Here is a 9,366-nt window from a genome sequence, read left to right on the forward strand (position 1 = left end):
GTTCCCCGATCCCCCATTTTGACAGCTAGTGGGGGAAATCTTCTCCCTCCACTAGCTATCAAAATGTTTAAAAAACGCAGCCATGCAAGGCTCCACCTGCCTGGCAACGTCACTCATTCACAGTGTTCTGTGAATGGAAACAACAATCCAACAGTCATAGGGGTCAATTCACTAAGCTTCACCGTATGCGTAAGGGTATTAATGTTACTCATTTGCATAAATGATCACATGTGTTAAATAAAGTCAAATTAAAAAAAAAATTAATAATATGCGGTAAACAACAAACAAAAAAATTGTCAGTAAATATTGCAAAAAATTCTGCAATAATCTGTTAAGTCCAAATCACAAATGAAACAGGAACTAAAAAAAGGTGCAATATCTAACACCACCCTTTTGGTGGCGATAACCAGTGTGGTACCAGAAAGAGGGGCCTATTTCAAACAGTCTGCTGATCACTGGTACAATGCTTTACAGGCTCCTACAACAAAAAAATAATAAATTCACATTTTTTTACCTGCAAAAAAATGTGCATTATGGAGGGCAGGAGGCGGAGCCTAGCAGAGCAGACATGCATTGTTAGAGCTCCACACCGCTGAGGAGAGAAGAGAAGGACAAAGCGGAGCCTGCAGGCTCAAAAGGTATCCATTTGAACCTTTTTGCCCCAGGGAACAAACTGTGAAAGTTTGGGCAGGAAATATGGTACTGGGAGGAAACCGTGGCAGAAATAAAAATCACCTCACAAAGAGCTCACAGGCACTCACTGCAGCTGAAGCAGCTCCAGTCACCTCACAAGATACAGCATCAGGGCGCTCTCACAGACAGAAAATGTCACAGCAAGACTCTCCATTTGAGTCAGATACAGAACAAATCCTCTCACAAACTTCTCCACAAGCCTCCTCAGCATCCCCAGTAATATTATTACAATTTAAAAAGATGCTTCATAAGGCTTTAAAACAAACCTCAGACCAAATAACAAAAAGCCTAACCAAAGAAATAAGAGAGCTGGGAAACCGCACCGCAGCCTTAGAAATAAAAATGGATGCAATTGAAATTACAACCCAAGAAAATATAACAGAATTGGAACAATTAAAAAAAGAGAATTTAATACTTCAAACTAAGCTCGAAGATTACGAAAATAGAGCCAGACGTTCAAACTTGCGCATAAGGGGAATACCTGAAACTGTGACAGACCTGCAATCTACTATTACTGCTCTATTACAAGAACTAAAGCCAGATATCCCTATTGAACGTTTAGAACTGGACAGAGTACACAGAGCCCTCACAGCCAAAAAGAAAGATGGACCCCCACGTGATATAATCACAATATTTCATTATTACAGAACGAAAGAACAAATACTAATTGCTGCAAGAGAAAAAAAGGAACTTAATTTTCAAGGACACAATTATCAAATTTTTGCTGACCTATCCCAACTTACTATTACTAAAAGACGATCCATGAAACCCCAACTAATGGAACTGCAACGCCACAACATTATGTATCAATGGGGCTTCCCCTTTTCAGTCAGATTTAACTACCAAGGTACAATTTATAGAAGCAGATCAGCAGATGAACTACAACAAACCCTTTTAAAATTAAATCTGACAGAACCCACAAGCAGCAACACTCCCACACGCAGAAGAATGGCATCATCTTCACCTTCAGGCAGCACCCAGAAAATTTCAGAACAAAATGGGAATCATCATTCTCACAAAAGAGGCCGTTATGCCACATCATCCATGGACCAAGAAGATTCAATGGACTGACATCCTAATTCCTGATATCTCTTCATTTATTATACTAAGAGATGGTTCTCTATAAAAAACCTATATTTATAACTGAATGTAACTGCATTCTGATAGTCACACACTGTGTGGGATCATGTTACATTCCAGTTATATTTCTTATTACTTCTGATTCATATAGCCTTAGAATATATAAGTGAAATAAGGAAATTCTTATTCAGTTATATATTATCAGGTAATAACAATAGATTTATTACTTTTTAGGACAAATATGTTCAATAATCCAGAAGTAATGGAAGCTTTTTCTTTCTTTTCTTAAAACAAATATATTATTACCTAACTAGTTGCTAGAATTATGTTTTTGTTTATTCTAATCTGAAGCAATACAACCTCAATTTTATGAGTTAACATATCTAAACAGTTACATATGAATAAAATATGTAATTGTTTACTCTAAAAGGGTTAAAATCCCAAAATATTTCAAACTATCTTCATCAATACCAAAGTTATTAACAGTACCTTTCTAACTGAATTATTTAGCCTAGGGCAAGACTAACCATATACAACCACCCTGGAATAAATAATTTCAACAAAAACTATATTCTGCACTCCAATTAATGAAACATCATTTTGATGTCTTTTGACATAGCACTTCTCTCCTGTAAGCGGAAGATCCGTGTACCCCCATTAGCCCTCCTCATTCTCCCAACCATATTATGTGGGAGTGTGACGAAGGCACTTATTCCCCTGAGAGAGATATTTATTCTCTTTCACGGGTAAATTGTGATTACTTGCAAAAAATAATTTATACAATGTATCATCTAATCTCATATGTTTTTTGTTTACTCTTTACTCCAGAATTCACTGGTTTCTTTTCTATCTATTCATCTCTTCAGTCCACACAGGTTGATCTGCGCAGTCAGCTCTGCATAACAAAAAGTAAGTCAAAACTATTTGATCTATTGCCATGGCACCACTGAATATACTTTCCCTGAATGTTCAGGGAATAAATGTCCCTCAAAAAAGGACCAAAGCCTTCCGTACTTTCCATAACAAGAAGGCTCACATAGTATGCCTCCAAGAAACACACTTCACCAAAGATTCTACTCCAAAATATATTTCTCCTTTTTATCAACAAATTTACACGGCTTCTGCCTGTACCAAGCAAAAGGGAACTCTAATTGCATTTCACCGATCCACACCATTCACCTTATCATCAGAAATTAAAGACCCAGAAGGTAGATACCTGATACTCATGGGTTATATAATGGATACAGCAATCACGGTGATTTCCTACTACGCTCCTAACAAACAACCTACACCATTCCTCTCACATATATTACAAGTGATTAATACACACAAAATAGGAACAGTGATAATGTGTGGGGATTCGAACCAGGTCCTCCTCCCATTTCTAGATAAATCACCTTTTACACCATCCAAAATAACCTCTAGATTACCTTTTTCTCAACTTCTTTCCAAATACAATCTGGTAGATTCATGGAGAGAAAGTAACCCAATGAAAAAGAAATTCACTTATTTCTCGCACCCTCATCAAACCTTCACCAGAATAGATCATATTTTTCTAACAATAGGAATGATACCAGAAATTATTGCATCAGATATAATTCCGATTCCGTGGTCTGACCATAATGCAGTATACACTACTATAGCCTCAGCCATACCAAAAGCGCATGACCCAACGTGGTACTTACCGGACATAATGCTCAAACACCCACTACATCAGATGGCCAATGAACAAGCTTTAAAGGAATACATATCAATTAATAATACAACAGACATCTCCCCAATAACACTGTGGGAAGCTCATAAGCCTGTCTTGCGTGGTACAATACAAAGACAAATGGCACTATTTAAACGGGAACGCAAAAATCTAGCAAAAAAACTAGAACTCAATTTTAATGCAGCCTACATATCATTTCAAGATAATCCATCTCAGAGTACAAAATCTCATCTGGAAAAATCTAGATTGGAATACGAGTCAGTTGATAAATCCCTCAAACGCTCCAAACACAATTTCTACATGAATACAAACAAACCAGGTACATATTTGGCTCGGGCATTAAATTCAACTAACAAATCTTTTAAACCAATACGTTTGAAATTATCAAAAAATGTTTACACTTGTAATCCAGTTAAAATAGTCCATAAATTTCACTCACATCTCGCAACTTTATACAAGACAAACAATGAATTTAATCCTACAGAGGCTGAATCCTTCTTCTCAAAAATAACCTTACCTGAGTTATCTCAGAATCAAAAAAGCAGTTTGGATGAGCCTATAACTATAGATGTAGTTGCTAACGCCATAAAAGACCTAAAACTTAACAAAAGACCAGGCCCAGACGGCTACTCAGCTTTATACTATAAAACATTCTCAGAAATACTCTCTCCCATTCTCACTGAAACTTTTAACAAACTTCTAGATGGACATTCTTTTCGGCAAGAAACACTAATGGCAATTGTTTGTATGATCCCAAAACCCCTTTCTGATGATACCTCCTGTGTGAATTATCGGCCTATCTCTCTGTTAAACCTCGATATTAAATTATTAGCAAAAATAATAGCAAAACACCTCAATAGCATTATAGGAAAATTAATACATAGAGATCAAGTAGGCTTCATGCCAAATAGACAGGCAGGCGATAATATACGCAGGGCAGTGTTATTGGCACATATTGCTAAAAAACAGAAAATCCCTTTATGTTTTCTATCTCTCGATATTAAGAGGGCATTTGACACAGTATCCTGGCAATATATGCAATATTCATTACAAAAATGGGGTTTTGGACCCCACTTTTTAACATGGATCAAAGCATTATATAATAAACCCAAAGCCTATATAAAATATGCTGGATACAAATCTGAAGCCTTTAATATCGAAAGAGGTACCCGACAGGGTTGCCCATTATCTCCCTTATTATTTGCCCTTATACTCGAACCCATGGCCCAATACATCAGAACAAACCAAACTATAACTGGCATTGAAGTAAGAGGTATTACACACAAACTATGTATATTTGCAGACGATATATTACTTTTTCTATCATCACCACAGGTCTCTGGTCCTAACTTAATACCAGCTCTTGATGGATTTGCAGCCCTATCCGGCCTTATGATTAATCCTAAGAAATGCCTAGTGCTTAATATTTCACTCACAAACATGGAATTGATCCCGGCTAGGGCTGCACTCCCATTCACATGGGCAGAAAAATCAATCCCATATCTTGGAATTCATTTAACAGCATCTCATTCTGACTTATTCTCAACCAATTATCCTCCTGTATTAAGACAGATCACAAATCTAATAAAACAATGGTCGCAACTTCCTTTATCCTGGATAGGGAAGATTAATGCAATCAAAATGACTATTCTACCCAAATTGCTTTATCTATTCAGAGTCCTCCCTATTCCAATTCCTTCCTATTTTTTGAGAATAGTACAAAAAAGAGCAACTTCGTTTATATGGGGCTCTTCTAAACCACGTATACCTATACACACACTACATCTTCCCAAAAATAAAGGAAGCCTGGGATACCCTAATTTTACTAACTACTACAGAGCAGCACAGTCTGTCCAAATACCATGCAAAACAGGAAATCCCATTATGGGTATTTATAGAGGCTTCAGAAAATGACCCTCTATTAATATCAAATTTATTATGGCTTGATCCTAAAGACCGCTTTAAAATTCATAATCCCATAACTAAACACTTCTTATCTCTCTGGGATAAACTAAAAACCAAATATCAGTTACAATCTCCACACAATCCTCTCCTTTCTTTTATCAGAAATCCGGCCTTTTATCTGGCATGGATCTACCCAAATTCTTTTAAAGCTTGGACAACATCAGGCATTCAGACACTAAATGACTTCATAGCATCTAAATCATTCCTTTCATTCCCATCGCTTAGAGAAAAATATGATCTACCAAACTCTGAGATATTTAGATATCTCCAAATCAAAAATTTCTATACACCATTCCTAAAGGAGGATACACCATTATCCCAATTATCCATTTTTGAATCAATCTGTACAAAAGATCCATTTGCTAAAGGTACAATTTCATCACTTTATAATCAATTATATGGAGTAGCAAATCTTAATAGACCCTCTTACGTTCAGAGGTGGGAGGAGGACCTGGAACGAATTTTAGAAGACACGGACTGGTCTAACATATGGCTCACATCTAAGTCATCTTCACCCAACATCTTAGCACTGGAGACAAATTATAAAGTCCTAACTCGCTGGTACCTTGTACCCGCTAGAGTGGCAAAATATTCACCTAATACCTCAGCTCTTTGTTTTCGAGGATGCCCAGAAATAGGCACATATTTACACATATGGTGGACGTGCCCAGTAATCCAAACCTTCTGGAAGGAAGTCTTCGTGATTGTATCTAAAATATTTAAAAAAATAATACAACCAGATCCATATTTAACTTTACTTAATCTAAAACCGGAATGGTTAACACTCTCTCAATTCAAACTTATGATCCAACTAATAACGGCTGCAAAACAAACAGTGGCCAAGGCATGGAAATCTCCTACATTGGTACTAGCAGAAACAATTCACAGAATGAATAATACAATGTCCCATGCTAAGATGGTAGCCATCGATCAAAATCAAATTCCAAAATTTGAAAAACTTTGGCATCCTTGGATAAAACAACAGTTCCTGTCAAACTTCAATGACTCTGTCCTGTTGCCATGGTAACAGATTAAATGACTTACAGAGACACCCATTCTAAGGCTTCAAAGAGAACTAAAAAGAATAATAAACTGACGAGCGGGACAACCTTGTGGACCATACCTCTGCCTTTCAACCCTTTTTCTTCTTTCTCTTTCCTTTTCTCCACCTTACGATTAAAGCTCATTATCAGAATGTATTTGACCTATATATACTCTACTTGTAAACAATATGTATAGTAGGTATAAATCATTTAAATACCTACAAAAGTAACTAAGGAAATGATATATATCTTTAATTTAGGTTTATGTGAACCCAATGTTTAATATTTGAAATTTCATGATATTTACCTATATAAACCCTACTGTAAAACAATGAGCTTACTTTATAGATCCTTGTAAACTTACTTTATGTATCTTTATAACATTGTATACTCAATAAACTTCTTTTGACAAGAAAAAAATGTGCATTATTTTGTTAAAAGGGGAACTTGTTCTTTAATTCACTCATATACTGATTTCTATTTCTCACTTTATCTTTGTACAATGGTGAAGTGTTTTTTAGTGTGTCCCCAATTACTGTATTTGTTCTGAGTCATACAGTATGAATAAAAGAACTTACAAAAAAACCCCTGCAGTCTTGCTGTGCAGGTATACACTGTGCAAACTGTGCAATGTGCACATTGAATAAAGGTCAAATAGGACAGGGGCTACTTACTTTGAGCCGTGTCAGTATTGTGATCGTCTCTTTTCTATGGTGTCAGAGGGAGTTATTTGTTCTATACAAGCCTGGTTGAAATTCTAAACTACAATCTGTACAGACTGATTGTTATTTGGCCTTAGAAGAACAACAGTCACTACTCTGCTCCACCCTCTGACACAAAGAGCAAAGTCACCTGAGTTCTTCTAGGCAATGTAGTGTACTCACTGTTGTGCATTTCCAGGGAGCAAATACTGTACGTTATTTTGTTATCAAAGTGTTCACTTTATTACATACATGTAAACCTTAGCACACACCACAAATTAAAGTGCAAACTAAACTCACCTCCACTCCAGCAATGCGATAACCTGGAGCTTCCTCACTGGCTGCTGGCATCTTTGGCCAGTCTTCTTCTGGATTTCAATCTTTGACCATTATGATTGGCCAGGCTGAGATAACATCACTCCTGTGCATGTGCAGAGTGAACAGGCAGGTAATAATACGTTAAAAAAAGAAGAGGCATAACATAACTGTACTATATTAACCACTTGTTTACCGGGCACTTTCACCCCCTTCCTGCCCAGGCCAATTTTAAACTTTCAGCGCTGTAGCACTTTGAATGACAATTGCGCAGTCATGCAACACTGTACCCAAATGAAATTTTTATCATTTTTTCACACAAATAGAGTTTTCTTTTGGTGATAATTACTCACCACTGCATTTTTTTTTTTTTGCTAAACAGACCGAAAATTAAAAAAACAAAAACAAAATGTTTTTCTTATTTTGTTATAAAATTTTTCTCCTTCACTGATGGGCACTGATAGTCTGCACTGATAAACTGCACTGATGGGCACTGATAGTCTGCACTGATAAACTGCACTGATGGGCACTGATGATGCGGCACTGATAGGTGGTACTTGTGGGCACTGATGAGGCGGCACTGGTGGGCACTGATCAGGAGGCACTTATGAGGCTGTACTGATGGGTGGCACTAATAGGTGGCACTGATAGGCACTGATAGGTGGCACTGATGGGCACTAATAGGTGGCACGGAGAGGTTGCACTGATGGGTACTGATAGGTGGTACTGATGGGCACTGATAGGTGGCACCAATGGGCACTAATGGGGCACACTGATGGGCACTGATCAGAGGTACTGCATGGATTTTCAGCACTGGCGGGCACTGATTAGCAGCACTGGTTACCGGCTGACAGCGTGAAGAAAAAAAAAAAATCTAGTTACAGTATAAACAGACACAGGAAGATTTGCGAGCGAGAGGCAAATATAAAAATATCATGTTACAGCTGTGTGTTTGTAGCCTGTTTGCAGAGAAGAGCAAAGGTAAGAAACAGTGCATAGTCCAGAAAATCAAGCTGTCTCCCAGAAAGGTCTATGTGACAGTAATTTATAGGTTTGTGCATCTATAATGTTTGCAACAGATTTACCACTGGAGATTAGACAGCTTTTCACAGCAAACATTAACCGAATTAGGTAATGGAACAAAGTCATAATAAAATCTGTCTCATTTCTCTCTGGTCTAGGTTCGTAAGGAAAAAGGGGGGGGAAAGCCTATTTATAGCCCCCCCACCCCTTTCCTCATGGGATCTGAGGAAGCGGCAGCTGTTTTAAATCTATTCCAAAAGTTTTGAAAATGGGGTAATTTCATTTGCCAGCAAAAATTATCCAATAAAAATAAGTAATTTGTAAATTTAGTATAGGATAGGTCAGTTAAGTCATGTACTCCACCAATGAATGATTTAGAGTAGCAGGGTACCTCTATAAATATGGCCTACTGGCTATGGACCGTTGACAGTTGCCATTTGCCAGAACAATTTGAAGAGGACAGCTCCCATCCCTTTTTGCGGCCATAGTATCGATGACTTCCGACTGCTCTTCTGGCACTGTCAGGTCTCTTATGCAGCAACTGCTTGAAAGAGCCGGATCCGAAGATATGGCTTGGTTAAAAACAAGTACAGCTACTCAGGGGATCTCAGGTGTCGATTCCATGGATGTCGTCCCTTCTGTTCCGGTTTCTGAGCTGCGTCATCACGGAAATGGACGGAGGCCGGAGATAGCAGAAGTTCTTGCGTCAGCTGACTGGGTATTGATGTCAAGGGAGCCAAACGAATCTGTGGACAGGACTAACAGCGGTAGTCTCGGGAAGAAGAGGCATGTTCAGAGACAAAGCTTTAGTCCATCCCCGAATGTAGCTACC

The 9,366-nt window shown here is 37.8% G+C and overlaps 1 pseudogene; it reads right to left on the reverse strand.

The window, feature by feature from the left end:
* Positions 1-7,282, reverse strand: part of LOC141139193 (cytochrome P450 2K6-like) — a 75,043-nt pseudogene extending 67,761 nt beyond the window's left edge.
* Positions 7,283-9,366: the final 2,084 nt, after the last annotated feature.

This window comes from Aquarana catesbeiana, linkage group LG04 (assembly GCF_042186555.1).
Source record: "Aquarana catesbeiana isolate 2022-GZ linkage group LG04, ASM4218655v1, whole genome shotgun sequence".
NCBI lineage: Eukaryota > Metazoa > Chordata > Amphibia > Anura > Ranidae > Aquarana > Aquarana catesbeiana.